Genomic DNA, 18,690 nt, shown 5'->3' with positions numbered 1-18,690 from the left:
TATGAACTTCAAACTGGAAGATATATCGATAACTAAGGCTACCAGTGGCTACTATTCACAATGTCTGTGTTCAGCCTTCACTATTGGAGGTAATGCACCTTTGAAAACCAGTTAGTGGGAATCACAAGTGAGGAGAGTGCTGTTATGCTTAGGTTTGATTTGTGGGCTTAGCATGGGCATCTAACTGGGTACTGCAAGAACTCGATGCTGGGCTAGATTTACCTTTGGCCTCATCCAGCAGGACTCTTCTTAACCACTAAATACCTTTTTCCTTGCATTTATACCACATTCAACCGCCAAAAGGGCTCCCAGAGCAGGTTATATGCAATCAGTCAAGACAAGACAATCCCTGTATGCAGGCTTACAGTCTAAAGGACACAGTTTCAAAGGCAAAATAGAAGAGAACAAGCAAACTCAGACACCGCTTCTTAAAGTGAAATAGAAGCTCTTAAAATGACTAGCTGGAATGGAAATTGTTCAGGGCAGACAGGACAGACAGAGGTGTCAAACAGAGCTGGTCTCTCAGCTGATCTGATAAGAGTAACTCTGCTTCCCATCTCTCCCTCTGCTGCAACCTAATCCAATGGTTGCTACCAAGTATGGAAGATGGAGGCTTTGGCTGGTCAAGGTAAACTGACCAAGCTTTATAAATCCAGACAATACTGGTCACTGCCACCATACTTGGTCTCTGCTTCCTCTCTTCATTTTTTAAATGTAAAAGAAAAGGCAAAATGTAGTAATTGCCTTTAATATATCAAATATATTTTACTGCCTGCTCATCTCTTACACTTCCGCATGTTCAGCTGCATGCACAGCTTGATCCTAAGATTTGCCGTATTACAACAGGCAAATGGTAGATTGGTAATGGACACTGCATCCTGACCACTGAAAATGCCTGATATCCTAACTCATGATAACTCTGTTGAAGCTGTAAGGGTGTGTGTGTGTGTGTGTGTGTGTGTGTGTGTGTGTGTAATTACACTGTTGCAGGTAGGTATCCCAGTGTGAATCTTGAATAATGAGATACAAGTGACCAGGACCCAGTACTATGGCAGGCATCCCTTTTAGTCAAGGTCCAGGGAATATAATGAGAACCAAGCCAGTTGAGAAAGGCTAAAAATCAACAGAATTACTTGAGGCCTCACTGTACAAATATATAACACTATGCTTCCAAAATGCTTCCTTAATTAACAGGTGTGCAGTTGTTAACCCATAAACTAGTACAATTACACAATTAATAACAGAATCTAACTTTTGCAGGTTACGTAGGATTGCAGCTGGGGCTATTCCTTGCCAAATTATACTGAATGCAGGAAATGGCAATATTGCCAAGAACTTGCCTTTGGCTGCCTGGCCTGACCTGGAAGTGAAATTTAAGCTGCAGCAGAAGCACAGTTATGTGGGTAACTGGAATAAAAGTATTTATTACAATGCAATCTATGTCTAGTCAGTAGTAAATCCTACTGAATTTAATGGGGCTTCCCCTAGGGCAGGGGTGCCCGAACCTTTTCCAAAGAGGGCCAGATTTGCTGCGTGACGGCCAGGAAATATACTGTCGCAGGGGCTGAATTAAACCGACCGGCGGCCCCCGAAATGAACTTTGGACATGCCTGCTCTAGGGTAAGTGGGATTAGGATTGCTGCCTGTGTGTCATGAACTGGCAGGACTGCAGGGAGGAGGAAGGGGATCCTGGCAAGGAGTGTAGTCAGGACTGGGACACACTGGGGCAAGCAGGAAATGGGGAAGGAAGTACTCACAGGGTGATGGAGGATGGTGAGGAGTTGAAGGTCAAAGCACAGGAACCAGAACGACAGAACCCAGAGCCAGAGAAGCTCCTATCCCCACAAACATGGCAGGCTTTGAGGTGTAGGGAGCGGCGGGTGTGGCTCTCTAGGAGGCTAAGGCAGGCAAGGGCTCATAGCCCAGCTCCTCCCTAACTGACTAGGTGGGGATTGCTAGCTCTGGAAGGAGGGATGTGATTCCTCAGCTGGAGTAGGCTTGGAACAGGTGAGGGTCACATGCCTCATCAAGCACAGATGCTGCAATCAGCATGCAAAGTACAAAAGGGGACCAGAGCTGAGGTGCTATGTCTGTTCAACTGCCCATTGTGGATGATGAATAAGAAGAGTTTGGATTTGATATCCCGCTTTACCACTACCCTAAGGAGTCTCAAAGCAGCTAACGATCTCCTTTCCCTTCCTCCCTCACAACAAACACTCTATGAAGTGTGTGAGGCTGAGAGACTTCAGAGAAGTATGACTAGAGAAGTGTGTGGTCACCCAGCAGCTGCATGTGGAGGAGTGGGGAATCGAACCACTACACCACACTGGACTTTGGCTTGGATGCTCCTGGACATCTATGGGACTGTGCTTTGGGTTTGACTCTGGACTGTATTCTGACTGCTGGACTTCAGACTTGGCTACTTGGCTTGACCCTGGACTGTGTTTCCTGACCTTTGGACTTTGCTTGTCTGACTTGACATCCAGACTTTGAACTTGACATACTGACTTGCTGCCAGGTAGGCCAGAGGTTCAAGACACTTAGTCTCTGTCTTTCTTATTAATAAAATTATATCCTGCCCTAAACTGGGTGGATCACATAAAAATAATACAAAAACATAGAATAAAAATGGCTAAAACCATCCTATAATATCATCTGCTCCCTATAGCAATGCCAAGTGGCTCAATATCTCAACCCCTATCCCTACTTAAGCCTGGAGGAAATGAAAGGTTTACAGCTGGTGCCAAAAGCTGAACACTGCTGGTATCAGTCACACATCAAGGGAAAATCATTCTGCAGCCAGGGTGCCACCAACAAGAAGGCCCCATCTCAAGCAAAAAGCACATTGGACTTTGCTCTGTATGGGATAACAAAAGGGACATCCCTGGCAGATCATGAAGCCTGGGTATTGCTCCTTCAGATAACTGGGTCCTAAGGCATTCAGGACTTTGTACATAAGCATTAAAACCTTGAACTGGGCTTGGTAGCAAATAAGCAGCAATGTAAACTGTTTAGAATTGCTGTTACATGGTTCTGACAACCGTATCAGTCAACACCCTGGCTGCTGTATTTTGCATCAGCTACAGTCACTAAAACATCTTCAAGGGCAGCCCCATGATGATTACAGTAATCTAATCCAGAGATTACCAGACTATGGACTACTGTGACCAGAGGGCATGAGCCTGTAAAAAGTTGGCGACCCTATGCTTTAGTCCTGATATCCTCTAAGAAACAGAGCCTGTTGCTATCCTGCATAAAGTGGATCAGCTCAGAGAACAAAACCAAGTTACTTTATGTCCCTTGGAAAAAGGCTTGCAGCACCCCATGGGGTGCAGGATATTCATCTGCTCAGATAAGATGCAAATAGTGTTCCACCTCAAAGACGGCTAAGCTAACTGCTTTGGGATCACCGTTTCATATAGAAAGTAACAGATAATCTGAGAATGCAGACAAACTTAACTGTGTTGACTTTTAGCCAAATGCTGTGTTTCTTGTGGTTTCATGAACCCAATTAAAATACGACAATTTGGATACAGTCCATTCTGGCACACTTCCTCTTTGGTTACCATGTGTGTTAAAGTTGATTAGTTATTCATATTGAGGGGATTATGAGTCAAAAATTCCACCTTCCCCTGCAGTAAAATGGAAAGATGCAAATCAGCACAGCACCCTTCAGAACTGCTTGTTCATTTGGCTGCCAACACAGTGAGTACAAGGGTGGAATTTTCATTTGTTTTCAGTCTGAGATAAAAGGAAAGATTTCAAAATACAAGCAGAGTGTTTGAATGTCCGTTTCCTTTCATCTTCCCCATTGTTGATGCCTACATTGTTGGATTACACATAAATATGGTTCAAAATTGTAATATATTTTTAAAAATAGCATATTTCCTAGCTTTGTGTCACACGTTTCATCTGTTGCTTCTCCCGTTTCCCCAAATACACACAGACAACTAAAGCTATTGCAAGTATTGTTTCTTCAGCTATTTTGAAACAATGGAGCCATCCTTGTCACAAATAATGTCCATAAATTCAAACACACTGTTGAGGGTATTTCTTGATGGGTTTTATTTTCCTGGGGAGACCTGGGGTATGACTAAACAATGAATCCCTTTTCCATTTCCAAGATCAATGCAACAACAAGAGGAAGCAGAAATGAAAGATTTCAGCTCAAGAACATTCTGCACTTGAACTTTTGTTCCATCGACTATTATCACTCTGAAAAGGTAAAAATGAATTCCTTTGCTTCATGGGGGGAAAAAAAGATTGAACGATATGAAGCCAAATCTCCAAACAGCCTGCTTCAGACAACAGCAGGCAAAGTGGAAAATACTCATGAAGAAAATAGAGTTTTGATTAAGGAGTAGTTTTGCTGTATTGATCAAAGTGAAAATGCTAGCAAAAGAAAAGCACCTGGAAAGAAGAAATACAAACAAAATCTAAGTTATTTACAGTGTCATACAGTAAACCCATATTTACTGTTAAAGCTGCTCTAGACTAAAGGACTTTTAGCTGATTAATTTCCTGCCTTTCAATTGATTAAAATTGATTGATCTATTTGAATGTATTTGTAGATCACCAGAACATCAATGTGGCGCCTTTTCAAAATACTGAAGAAAGTACAGGGTAATTTCTAACTGAGATGGCAAACCTGTCTCTAGGCTGTACTACTTCAAACTGAAGCTGATGGCTTGCATGACTCAGTACCTTTTCAACAAAAAATAAAAATATCCATCCACCTAGAAAACTGGGATGGTAGGGGAAATGGTACTAGCCTAACCTTTTGTCTGACATGTCAGTTTTCTATAGGCAATGAGTTTTGTTATGTTTATCTGAAGAAGCAGTCAATCAAATGACTTCCTACTGTAATCTCAAGTATATATCTCTGAACATTTTAAAAAAGATATCATGGCTAATAGGTTATCCTAGGAGTGGTTATGAACTTCAAAGGCTATCATCTTTAAAATTCTGAAAAAATTAAGAAGGCATTCCCCCCCCCTTTGCTCATTCATCTTATGACTCTTACAGCACATGTTACAGCCATGTAGTCCAAATGTTTCTGTGCAATAACTAGAAGTAGAAACTTAACCTCTTCAAATTAAAATTGAAATTTCCATAAAGTTTGTGGTAGTGAGGGGCTAAACCACACCTGGGATCAGATATCATACAGTGGGGATTCTTGTTTCAGACAGAATTATTTAAAAAAAACCAAAAACACAAATGGTTCATTAAAATGAACACAAAAGCTGATTTGGGCTGTAATCCTAATCCAATTTACCTAGGAGTAAGACCATTGAATTCAATGGGATTTACTTCTGAATAGACATGGTTAGGTTTACAACTTTAGTAAGGCATTTTATCAAATGATTAGTAGTTCTCCATATATGTATACCTAAGGGGAAAATACTATTTTTTTTGTAGCAGTTTAATTTTAGCATGGAAACTTTGGTATTCCATAAAATTTAAGAAAAATGTATATATTGATAAAAAAGGAAAGACTTCTATATTTTCAATTCAAACAGCCAAGGTTTGGGTCTTTCACTTTTCAGTGTTATAGCATAATGTCAGAAGGGGCTTTGTGCTGCACAGCTGAATACTCAGCCAAACTGTGACTGACACATTCAAATGTATTAAATATTTTTTTTTATTGTCATGAAGCCAAGTGATTAACCACACTGTTGCTAGAAGGCAAATTAGACCTTGGCAAAGAAGATGGCAGGGTTGATGGTAGGTCACTGAGCAATGGTTTCACCTAGAATTAGAATATTTCTTTTTTGTTTTATTCGCATGATGTGATAGGTCCCTGTGTGGTTTCAAGAATGCATTTATACCAAGATCTTGCTTTGCTATATTGCATCATTTTCAGTCTTTTCAAATCCTTTTGGTTTATATTGATTTGCTCATGTGAGTGTCTGTTGTATGTGTGCTCATACAAATCTGCATGCATGTTTACTGCCAAATGATTGGAAGGGAAATATCACGCATAATTTTTTTTGAATTCCAGTTAATCAAAGACTTTAAGAATAATGTAGTGAAGCGACACTTAACAAAAATCAATTTCATTAATTCCAGATCCTCTTTAGCCCCATTATACAGCTGTATGAAAATTACTAACTGTGAAATATAAAAAAGATTATTCTGTAATTGAAACCTTTTTTGTTTTTAGTTAAATTTTGAAATCAATAAAATTCAAATTAAAATGGAGCAATTTCCTAACTCTTCCCCTGTTGGCTCAATATACAGTCATAATTGCTGTGAAACAAACATATTCAGAAGAGGTGAAAATGATCATGCTGGCTTCTTAATAAACTGTTATGAGTCTTGCTTTCTCTAGCAAACTCTGAACTCAAGCAAACCTGTAAAATAATATGGCAAATAAGACACAACCATGCCAGATAGGAATGTAATGAAAAGGGGATATATCCCCTGGCCCTGCCAAAACTGAAATGAAGCAATTTAGATTTAGGGACACCAATATTGTATTGGCTCTGAATACTAGATCCAGTTTGTAGTGGTAGTAATATACAATTGTCATCATCTTTAAGCTCTGGTCTTGTGAGCTTCCAGAAGCATCTGGCTAACTGCTATTGGAAACAAGGTGCTAGATGAGGTGAACCTTTTGTCTGATCAAGCAACACAAGTCTTCTTACATGTTTATGATGGGTGAGCACTTGTATAGATGTCAATGGTATAGAAAAGTGGCTTCTGAGTACCAGCTCAAATCTCTTCACATGCTGAGCTTCTCAAGTACACGGGGTGTTGAACTGGCTTGATTACCCATTTCCTTTCAAATTAAGGGGAGGTGACCTTACCAAACATAGCAGGACAGCTTACTCTATGGTAGTAACCCTTTCATGCATTAATTAGACTTAAGCATGTTGGTTTTTTGAGGCTGGTTATCCCACACTTCAGTGGGAGGGATATAATAGAGCTCTTCAGCGGTCAGTGCTTTTTTTCTAGAACTTATTGAGCTCCCAAGTTTCTTGAGACGTATCCTCAGGCTCCCAAATTCAACCAAGTATGAGATGATGTGTGCAGAATTAGGTATACACATGACTGAATACTGGGCATGGACTAGCACTATAAAATACTGGCTGTGTTGCCATTTTCATTCCCAACCTTCAAGTCTACTTTCCGATTTACCTAAGGACTCCTATAAACCCAGATGGCTCCAACTCATACACAGCAAAATTAGATCTATTGGTATTGACTTGGAATTATTGTATAATTCTATTTATCGCAATATCCAAATTAGATTAAAGGATATCGAAAAACAAAACATTGAGTCAACTGTAAATAAAATAATCTCCCACGAGTTCATGGTTTAAATACAACCAATAACAGGCTCACTTATATCTCCAAGTTAATAATTCCAGCCCAATGTAGGACATGTTAGCCCAATTGAATATTTCCCCCTCAACTTTTGTAAGGGCAGATATTTAAATATCCATAGAAATGATAGACATTGCAGATGCTATTTGAATGGCCGAACACTGCAGAACATATTATTTTCTACTGTCCACTGTACAGCCAGCTACACAAATGTGTGCTATCCCCTTTTTTGGGTAGTTTAACATCATGGCACAATGAAAATATCAGATTCTACCTGTCTGGTATTAACCTGGAGATAACTGCAAGGGTGGCTGAGTTTCTGTCAACAGTATCTCTTAGAGTGGTCAATGGCATGGTTTAGCGGGAAGATACTCCAATGAAAATTTCTGTTACAATATATCTTATATGGCTGTTTCTTTTTGTGTGTGTGTGTGTGTGTATGTGTGTGTGTGCACGCACACACACACACAAATTGTATATTGTATATGGATGTTTTAAGATGGTCTATATCTGTAATGCCTAATAAAGTTTTGGAGAGAGAGAAAGAGAAAGAAAGCATTAATTAGACTTAAGCATGTTGGTTATATGAGGCTGGTTCTTCAGCAGTCAGGGCTTTTTTTCTAGAAAAAGGTGCCAGAACTTGTTGAGCTTTTAAAGGGAGATATACCGTACCGTTTCCATCGTGGAACACAGAACGCCATGACACAACACTACAGAGGTGCTGGAACGACCACATTGATGGGTCTCAAACCCTCAAACCCTCAGTGAGGGACTTCCCTTGCATGCGAAGACAGACTCTGTTGGATTGAGCAATAGTGGGTTCTGCATGTGCTGTAGAGGGGCAGATGGGATTAGTCTACACAAATCCAGAGGTGGAGTCCCTAAAACAACTGGATGGCACCTCCTTCCAGCAACTTCTGCAGCCAAGCTGGTGCCAAACCTATTGCTCTGTTTTCCTTTGGACCACATCAGCAAGAGGGGTGGGGTCAGGGTGGATAAAAATCAATGATTTTTTAAAAATAAAAAAATCGGATTTATTTTTTTAAAAAATGCTTTTGGAGGAAACATCTCTCTAAAGATAGTTTTCTATTTAAGTTACATTATAGTCCAAAGTCTATTCATCAGGAAATAAGGATTTGTTTTTAATTATGTAGCATGAGGCTTTATATGCAGTGTTTAAATGAACTCCATTAATCCATTCACAATGCCATGCCTTTCCAGAGGTTTCTGTAAGATTATTTGGGGCAGTTTTTCTAACGAGGTATCACAGATGCTTGTCCTTGCAGTTCTCAAAAGTGTGAATTTGTGTCTGCAGAGATAACATGCATTTTCTTCACAACAAAAATGTTATAAAATAAACATACAGAGTTGAGAGAAAAACCTTAATCCCATTGTTCTTTTGCAAATTTATATCTACAGAATCAGCCCCTTACCTCTTAAATGCTAAGTTCCAAGAGGTTCAATGAATAGATTGTTTGGAGTGGAGTAGATCTGCAGAAGTAGCTAAGTGTGAAGCAGTAAAAATGAAAGTTCAACCTTGTGAGCAGAATACTCCATGAGTCTTGGGATCTTTGTGTAATAATTGTGCAAGTCAGTTGAATGTCTGTGTGACTCAGACTTGAGGCAAGTGCTGAAGGCGCTTCTGGGCTGGCAACCTTTTCCCAATCACACCGGGTTCCAGCAACTGCACTAACACTTAACTGTACAGAATAGGCACCTGAATGTAGAAGCAAATCCAAAGAGGGGTGTGTGTGGAAATAGTAACTGGGATCTGTAAGTCCTTGGCGAGACCTTGAAGTGCTTGCCAGTCAACTAATAAGAGTTCACTGGTTCCAGGGCTTGTCTGACATTGTCCAAACAATAAAGTCTCTACCTGGAACTTTAGTTCTGCAGCAGGAATCCCTGAAGTTCTCTGCTCCAGTATTGCACCCAGAGCTCAGAAACTACTCGGGCTAATGAAATCCCCTGTCACAAAATGCACCTAGAACAATGGGAGCTTCAAACACTGGGTGTGGAAGAGGGCTTCGGATGAAGGAAAAGGTGTCAGAAATTGCTGACTCCCTTCAATGAACGGAGGAGAAACTTAGAATTCAAAACAAAATAAAAAAATTCCTTCCAGTAGCACCTTAAAGACCAACTAAGTTAGTTCTAGGTATGAGCTTTCGTGTGCATGCACACTTCTTCAGATACCATGCATGCACACGAAAGCTCATACCTAGAACTAACTTAGTTGGTCTTTAAGGTGCTACTGGAAGGAATTTTTTTATTTTGTTTTGACTATGGCAGACCAACACGGCTACCTATCTGTAATTAGAATTCAAATTCATTCACGGTAAGGTCTAATACCATATTTCCAAAAAACAATAACTAATAACCTTAATTTCCTGTGACCGGACACACACAACGTAGCTGTTAATCTAACCTTCAAAATGTTAATTTGAAATTTCTTTAGAAGATACAAGAAAAGGCTTCAGATCAATTTTTCCTACATGAAAATTACAAATGATCGTAAAGAGGGCCTTATATGTATATCAGATACCATTTGAAGCAGTGCCTGCATTTGTTTAATCTTTCCGGTGTCAAACTAACAGCCCATTTGCAATATCATGCATAATTAATTTGTTTTCCATATAGTAATACGATTAACAACTTCACATTTTACACGGGGTACTGAGTCATGTTCAAATAAAACAAGTTCTAATGAGAAAAATTGGATGTGGCAGCAAACCAGTGTTCCACTAAGCAATCCAGATTCAGATGTGTTTGCCTCTCTTTTCTGCATGTATTTTTGTCAGGATTCCACTGTAAACAAGATAATTTCTTTTGTGTCAGGTTATCCAGAGTAAATGTGTTTTAATGAACAGCTCTTTCATTGTAAATATCGCAATATGTTGAAAAGGTATTTACATATGATGTTTTGGAGATTAAGTACAATCTGCTACATATGAAGACAGATTTGCTCAATGAGGGCCTCTAATGTTAGCCACCTATGTTTTAATTGTCAAAGTCCTATATGCCAAATACATAATTATTTCAACAGACTGAGTCAATGTTAGCCCTTCTTGCTTTGCCTAAATCTCTCCTAGCTTCCTTTCAAATGTCGCACCTTCATGCCAGTCTTCTGTAAGAGCACACCACCTTTCAAGCTTGCTTTCATAGGCCCTGTTTCTTTCACCCCTCTTTTTCTAGGATCTTCTGCTTACCTGGACTTCCTAAATTCAGACCATCCAATCTACTGCCAGAGGCTTATCTCACTGGCAAGTTTCTTTGGCACAAGGCAGGTAGGTTGCACCTACAACTGTCAGGGACCCTTCTGCCTAGCCAGCATTTGTGTCACAAGCAGAGAACTGAGCCAAATCTCTTCCAGAGTGCCCTAGTGTCCCACAATACGGATGTCAAAACAAAACACAAATGATGTGTTATTTAAGGACGCGCAACATGGCAAGGCCAGAAGATAAAAATAGATGTCAAGAGCAGGTGGTGAGCAATTCTGTTGCAGATGTAAAGCAGGTCTTGCCTTTCTCATTTAATCCCAACAACAACAACCCTGTAAGATAGGTTTGGATGAGAGGCAGTTACTGGCCCAAGGTAACCCAACGAGCTTCATGACCAAGTGGGGAATTTGAACCCTGGTCTACCCAAGTCCTAGTCCGATGCCTGGCCTAACCGCTACACCACACTGACCACAACATATTGTCTTAGAGCAACAGCTGAAATAAGTCACAGCAAGCAGGGCCAATGTCAGGAGAATGCATTGATGGACACCTGCCAAGGCCCCTCGCTGCAAAGTCACCCACTGTTAAACCACAGAACCTTCTGGCCCTGCTGTTCCTCCTCTTTGCTGTCTCTGAGTTGTAGGGATGTATTAAAACTAGGAAAGGATATATGAGTTAGATATTATCATTCCTCGCTCATGTTTGTGAGTTTAGCATATGTCCCTTTGCAGCTCAAAATAAGGAAGCTGTTGATAAACTAGCTTTAGCCTTTTAGTTAAGTAATCCAGGATGCTTTAAAGGAGACTACATTTCCTGGTAATTTACCTTTTCTCCCTTAAAAACAATAAACACGCAGAACAGACTTCTTATAAGTAAAGAAAAATTTACTCATTCAGTTTCACAGAAGCAGTCTTGAGAGTGGTGACTAAAAGTAGTTGCAGACATATATTGTACTTTAGATTAAAAAGGAATCTGAGCTGGCCTACATCCTTAGTTATGGATGAGCAAAGAGAAGAGATGAGTATTTGAATATCAAGAAGCAGAGAAAAGAGAGAGCAGGCCAGGAACATAGCCAGCTTTTAGAGCATGGACCCCGCTTACCTGGCAGTACACAACGGGAGTGGCTCTCACAGGTAGTACTGCCAACTTCCTCTGTGTGTGCTTTTCTAGTGAACACGTCTTGTTGGTTTGAGTGCATTGTAAATATCCCACATGAGCAAGTAAGCAGTGGCCATACTGAGGAGATGGAGAAGTTTTTGGCCTCACACAGGGTGCCATATTTTGAAAGATTACCAAAGTCTGCCCCTGAGGAGGTGGAGCTACTCAGAAAGGGTGGCCACCGATGGCATCTTGCCTGAGCACCTGCTCCAGCACTGATGACAGGCTGTGCCCAGTAAATTCCTTCTAAACAATATGCTACAGAAGAAATCCCAGTCCTTATTGTCACATATAAACAAGTACTGAGTCAAGCTTTCCAACCCTTTCAAACCACCACTCTCTCCCAAATTGGGTCAGATACCCAGCTGAGTTGGAGGGAAGGAGCAATGCTTAATTTACTGGAGCTATGCCAAGGTATACCAGCTGAAGATCCCGTACAGTATCTTTGTTTAAAATCAAAATACTTTAAAAAGCAAATAGTAATAAGATAAGGAAAATCTACTTTAATGTTCCTGCAGTTGGCAAGAGGAATAAGTTTGCATTAAACATTATCATGAATGGAGGTTCTTAAAGCGGTGGCAGTGTGACGGTGCAGCTGTTGCCCTTTGAGATGCCAAAACTTAATGAAGTAGGATAAACCTTGCCGAGGAGACAAACACATAAATGAGATTTATCCCAAGAAGGATTAACTTCTGTACTTACACATTTCCAAGGACAAATAGCGAGGAAAGCTTTCCACATGTCATCAGACGGTGGGCCTGTGGGGGGTGATTTGAGTTTCACACACGCTGAGAATGTCACAAATCCTCTGGAACATGTTAGAATCAATGTTTCTTGTTGATCCAAGTAGAAATCTCCAGAGCCCCGAAGCGCAAGCATGTTAACAAAATCCTCCGCTAAGGGGTCATTCAAAAAAGCAAGTCACACATCTAGGGGAAAGGAGAAGGTAGCAAGGTGGTGACAATTTGCAACAAGCAAGAGAAGTTAAAAATGTGGTGGTCTTTCCGGCACAGTCACTTAACGTTGGTCAACATGATACAATCAGAACAGGGATAATTCCAAGAATTGCATCCTCAGTGGGAGCTCCCCACTGCAGGAGAAATTATCCCCCCCCCCCCGCCTTGCTCCTGATCTTTCTTGGAATGTAGGTGCAGCAGAAGCCACTTGGGTTTCCCTGACTCCAGCCTTTCAGTAGCTCTTGATCAGGAGGTTGTCAGCAAGCTGTCCACAGCGCCAGTTAGGGGCTCCCTGACTGCACTTCAAGCATACTGTGTTTTAAACATAAAAAACAGCAAAAGAGCAAATCTAATCTTTAGGGCAGATGCAAGGTCTTTTGCTGCCCAAACAGAAGCCATCATAGATTATGGAGGGCTTTTCCACACACAGAAGCCATCATAGATTATGAAGGGATGGTTTTGACCTATAAATATTAATAATCATTTTATTATTTGTACCCCTCCCATCTGGGTTGCCCTAGCTTTAAATGGCTCAGGACTGCAATACCTCAAGGTCTGCCTCTCCCCATTTGCACTGACCTAGACCCTGCAATCATAATCTGAGGCCCTTCTTCATGTGCGTCCTCTACGAGATGTCTAGAGGGTGGCAACATCAGAGCGGGCTTTTTCTGCAGTGGCTCCCTGCTTGTGGAATGCTTTCCCCAAGGAGGTTCGCCTATCACCTTCATTACACATCTTTATGTGCCAGGCAAAAACGTTCTTCTTATTCCAGGGTTTTGGCTAATTAAACAGTATATGACCTTCTAAAATGTGTATTTATATTGGATGGGGAATATAGTTTTCGCTTGTTACTATGTTATGTATTTTTGTATTTTTATATTGTAAACCACCATGTGATCCTTGGATAAAGGGCTGTATAGAAATGTAATAAAAATCAATAAATGAATGCAGGAATGATAACATCATATACTTTTATTGACTTTTGGTGGGTCTTGTTGTCATTTACTAATCGTGAGGAATGCACCATTTCTGGGCAAGGTACTGGAGCCTGTGGTAGCATCTCAACAACTAGGATCATTAGATTGAGCATTTTCTTACTCCTTTCCCACTACCCCACCATCCCCTGGTGCTACTTTATTTTTAGAAATACTAATCCTCCCCTAAGGTTACAGCATTCTTTCATGGCAATCAACATAGAATAACACACTTGTAAACTGTGAGCAGATTTGATTTGGAACATGCTGATAAATTTGGCAGTAGAAAATAGGTCACTGATTATATTTCCAATTTGCATTTGGCTCTTGTTGACTTTCTGCTAAGTGTGCCAGAAACACAGGTGCTTAAACGGAGTGTTGCAATCTTGGAGTGATATGGTCTATCTTGCTTTCATCACACCATGCCTTAGAGTTACCTGGTGCTGTTTTGATAGAGCTATTAATTTAAATTCTTTATTTAAGGTTTGTCTCTCCTTAAAAAAAAACCCTTCAAACAGATTTTCGCATATGAATGGAGTGAAACAAAGAATATAATCTTAACCCCAGTGAATGGTTTTCAGACTGACATCTGTACATTAAGAATATGTAAAAATACCAATTTCATGCTCTGACAGCTTATTCTGCATTGGTGGTAGTGGGATAATACCATGGGAATGCGAAATGTCAAAGCATTACATAATGTCAGCCATTCACATGTTCGTCTGATGAGCTATCATGGAGTGTTCCTTAAGGGACATTTCCCCCCCTGAAAAATGAGAATGAAGGAGGAAAAGAACCAACAAAACAACAAGAAGAATTAAAAAAACAGCCTGACTCAAAAATTAACATTATTGTCCAAGCCTGGGCAGTGTGTATGGAGGTCCTGGGCTATCCAGACAACAAATCCCCCCTCAGCCTTGCTGATGTGGTCCAAAGTAAAGGAGAGTAATGTTTCGCTGCAGCTTGGCTGCAGGAGTTGCTGGAAGGAGGCATACAAGGCGACATCAAACCATTTTAGTGACTCCACTGCAGATTTGTGTAGGGTTTACTCCTTAGCCTTTTCTTTTCCCAATGATCTCCCCCAAAGCAGTGGAGGTTTAGGATCCTTCTAGATTGGCTTCCTCTCCATCTGCCCCTCATTTCCCTTTACGGCACATGCAGAAACCACCTTCTCGGCCACGATACCCACTATTGGTCTTTTCCACACAATCTGCGGGAGCCTGTCTTTGCATGTATAGAAGTCCCTAACTCACTGAGGGTTTGAGACCCTTGGCTACCCCTCACCTGCTTTAGCCATCCCGTCAAAGACGTTTCCTAGGGTCTGGCTGCTGTCACATGCTAACAGCTTATAGGAACCACAGATGAGAGATGAATGCAGGGTGGGGACCAAAGGTGGACAAACTACCCCAGAAGGAGCATGATGTGTTCCACCCACCAGAGATACTACCCCTCCCCTAATACTCCATACACCCCTTGCATGGACTACCTAGCACTTCAGAAGTTTTGTCCAGGCTAGTACTGGGTGCTAGCTGACTATCAGGGAGCCTTACACTGTGGGAAATTGCTGAATCCTTGCAAGCTCTAAGTTGAAGTGTTTCCATTTCACTGCTTTCTACCTTGATTTGCCTTGTTTTAAGTTTGGTGGTGCTTCTTTTATTATTCATCAGCCACTGTTAATGGTCATAAAAAGTGTGAGAGTGGAAAGAAATCCTAAAGAAATGTACCATAATTGTATTTGGCTACAAAGTACAATACAACAGCAGGTCTCTGTGCAGATGCTGCGGGCAGATGATTCCCTATCACTGCAACAGACCCATTTCCATAATTCCACTCAGCCCAATCCTTCTCCTGCAGCAGTATGGACCAAAACATACCATGGTATATTTAAAGTTTAAAAAAATCTATGACATTATAAGCTTATTGAGGCTTATTCTTAATAGGCAGTCATGTTTATTTAAAGGATTTACTAAGGTCTGTGGTTTCATTGAGTTACTTTAAATAGGGTTACTGTTCCTTTATTAAATTTCTATACTACCCTTTATCCGAGGATCACATATAACCATTAAGAATGTAGTTATGGACAAAGGACAATGGCAATAAACTCTCTCTACACACCAGGTCTGGGAACAGAGTGTTGGAAGGTCTACACACACAAAATGGATTTTTATATGTTTGGGAAACAACAAAGGTGCTGATTGTAAGGAAACAAAAAAGGCCAGCTATGAAAATGGATTAAAATTAATAGGATAAGAAGGTGATTAAAAAAGAATGAAGTGGCATCATCAGGAAGCATTTGGACTTAAGTTTGTAACAGGAATGGGAAACCTAATTATTTTAAAAATTGTATTAAATTTAAATAATTTGGAAAACGTGTGTGTGTGTGTACCAGGTTAGTTTTTTCCTCTATTCAAGCCCTAGCAAATTACTCTCTCTCTCTCTGGTTAACACACAATTCACTACACCCAGAGACTTTTACAAGTAGTCTTCAACTTGGCACTCACGTCCTTCACTCTTGGGTCCCTTCAATCTTCTTAGGGTTGCTGTTCAGAACAACCAGCTGGCATTTGGCAATAGCCACAAAACCTATCTCTCCTCCTAGCAGACCTTCAGCTCTTTGCCCTGGCGATACCAGTTCCTCAGTTACATCTCCAACTTCCCTTCAGAAACAAACCTCTTCTCCTAGTTGCTCCCCTAAGCCCTCACTGTTCCACTCCAACAGCTACTCTAGTCTGACCAGTACTGAACCTGGCCTTTTATCACTACCATCCGAGTGAAATCCTGTCCTGTGATTGGTTTGTAGTTATGGGCCAATGAGATGAGGCGGAATGTCCACTTACTGACCAGTTAAAACAGCCCCCCTTTGGTTTTGAATATAAAGCCAGAAACCTCCCCTAATATAGCACCTGCTTGACAGTTTAACTGACTCTTTGCTGCTTGCAAGTCTGCATTCAGTTCAGTTAACTCTTTACATGCCTCACAGAATCAATCAATAATAGAGCTGTAGAGCTGGAAGGGATGAGAATAGTGTGATACCTCAGGTTAAGAACTTAATTCGTTCTGGAGGTCCGTTCTTAACCTGAAACTGTTCTTAACCTGAGGTACCACTTTAGCTAATGGGGCCTCCCGCTGCCGCTGTGCGATTTCTGTTCTCATCCTGAAGCAAAGTTCTTAACCCGAGGTACTATTTCTGGGTTAGCAGAGTCTGTAACCTGAAGCGTCTGTAACCTGAAGCGTCTGTAACCTGAGGTACCACTGTAATCTAGTCCAACCCACTGCAATGTAGGAATCTTTCATCCAATGTGGTGCTCAAACCCATGACCCTGAGATTAAGTCTCAAGCTTTACCAATTGAGCTATCCTGAGTTAGCCTCATGTTGTTAAAAAATACATGGACATTTTCATAATAAAACTTTCCTACACTGGAGGCTGGTTTGGGTAGAAGTATTGATTCCAGTCCAAAACGCATTCCAGGCTGGTGTGCAACAGGTACTTAAAGTGAAACTGACAAAAGGTGTAGAAAAAGCAGCATTTTCTGAGTGCTCCTGGATTTCAACCAGGAACTTCATGATCCAAGACCAAGGCTAGTAAACTAAGTGGATCTGTCTTTGTTGAGGCCTCACAGCCTTTTAAATAATATAAGTACAGTAAACATCAGCTCCTGTGACTGGCATACATTATGAAATATCTATTATGGACATGCCTGGTTTAATTACAGAAGCCTCACTTTCTGTCCTTATGTGGACAACAGGGCAGAGCTTTCAGATGGTTTCACCTCGTCAAGTAAATCCAAAGACTTTTCTGGATCCAGCTACAAATGTCCTGCTTCTTGAAACACCTTACATGCACTTTTAAAGGTACGATGGCATTAAAATAACAGTGTCAATTTGATGATCAACAGTTTATTAAAAAAACTTTCACAAATTTATGTGTCCACTCAACACGCCAAAAGGTCATTTAACCAGCATTTTTTTTAAAAAGAGGGCAGCTTCAAAGGTAGGTGGCAATATGGTCTGCCATTTAAAATGCCCACAAAGCACACACAAGCCTTTGCACCTACCTAGTATTAGTTCTTAGCCTTTACTATCATAGGGATGTTTATGTACTTGTTACATCCCTCCCCTCCCACCAAGGATGACCGCCCAAGCCAGTCTCCTCCTTCATTAGCCATTGCTAAAAGGTCTTCTGGTATTGTATATTCTTTTTTTCTGCAATAAGCCTGGTTAGCATTGGCTTCAGAAGCAGTGTATGTTCATAAACTGACCATCACAACCATCACTTTCATCCCAGGATGATGCAAGAGTGTAATAATGGCTGTGATCTTAGGCACACTCACTTTGGTGCAAGTTCCATTGATTTCAGTAGGATTCTCTCCAAAACACAGAAGGTAAGAACAGTCCCAATTACAGAATTCATGTACTTTGACCCTCACTTGCCTGGTTCTCAGATCTGCCCTTCTAATTCTATCATGAATTTTTGGTTATGTTATTCTGGTGTTCTAAGAATATACACTGCACAGTTTCCATGAGATTTCATCTTGTAAAGAATAATTAGGTCAGGGTTGGGAAACCTTTTCCAGCCTTTGGGGAAAACCTTTTGGGGGTTGCATGCCACTGGTGGCTGGAGCAACAGATGAGCTTATCTTTGTAGACTGCAGTCCAACCATGCAAAGTCAGAGCTCTCTACGTGTGTATCTCTCAATCCAGGCAAGCAACAGGCATTTATACATTTCAAGGATACATCCCAGCCATGCAAAAGTTCTAGAGATGGATGTGGTGCAGGGGAAATGAGAGGTGTGGTATGAAAGTCCCAAAACTTCATAGGGTGGCCTGGAGCACCACATTTGGGTTCCACACCTGAGGTCCCCTTCTCCAGTGTAGGAATAGGTAAAGGTAAAGGGACCCCTGACCATTAGGTCCAGTCGTGACCGACTCTGGGGTTGCAGCGCTCATCTCGCTTTATTGGCCGAAGGAGCCGGCGTACAGCTTCTGGGTCATGTGGCCAGCATAACTAAGCTGCTTCTGGTGAACCAGAGCAGTGCACAGAAACGCTGTTTATCTGC

The 18,690-nt window shown here is 41.0% G+C and overlaps 1 long non-coding RNA gene across 4 annotated transcripts; it reads right to left on the bottom strand.

The window, feature by feature from the left end:
- Positions 1-4,036: 4,036 nt before the first annotated feature.
- Positions 4,037-18,585, bottom strand: LOC309332540. Of its 4 annotated transcripts, none has more exons than XR_014152138.1 (3): positions 16,134-18,576; positions 12,405-12,631; positions 4,037-4,410 (listed from the first exon to the last, which is right to left on the bottom strand). It is a non-coding gene; the product is annotated as an uncharacterized lncRNA (long non-coding RNA). The 4 variants fall into 4 exon arrangements; XR_014152139.1 differs by lacking the exon at positions 4,037-4,410 and adding an exon at positions 9,810-10,131; XR_014152140.1 differs by lacking the exon at positions 4,037-4,410 and adding an exon at positions 10,148-10,876.
- Positions 18,586-18,690: the final 105 nt, after the last annotated feature.

Source organism: Podarcis erhardii (assembly GCF_964252035.2).
Source record: "Podarcis erhardii genome assembly, chromosome: 17".
In the NCBI taxonomy this organism is placed as follows: Eukaryota; Metazoa; Chordata; class Lepidosauria; order Squamata; family Lacertidae; genus Podarcis; species Podarcis erhardii.
This window is presented reverse-complemented; position numbering and strand designations above follow the sequence as displayed.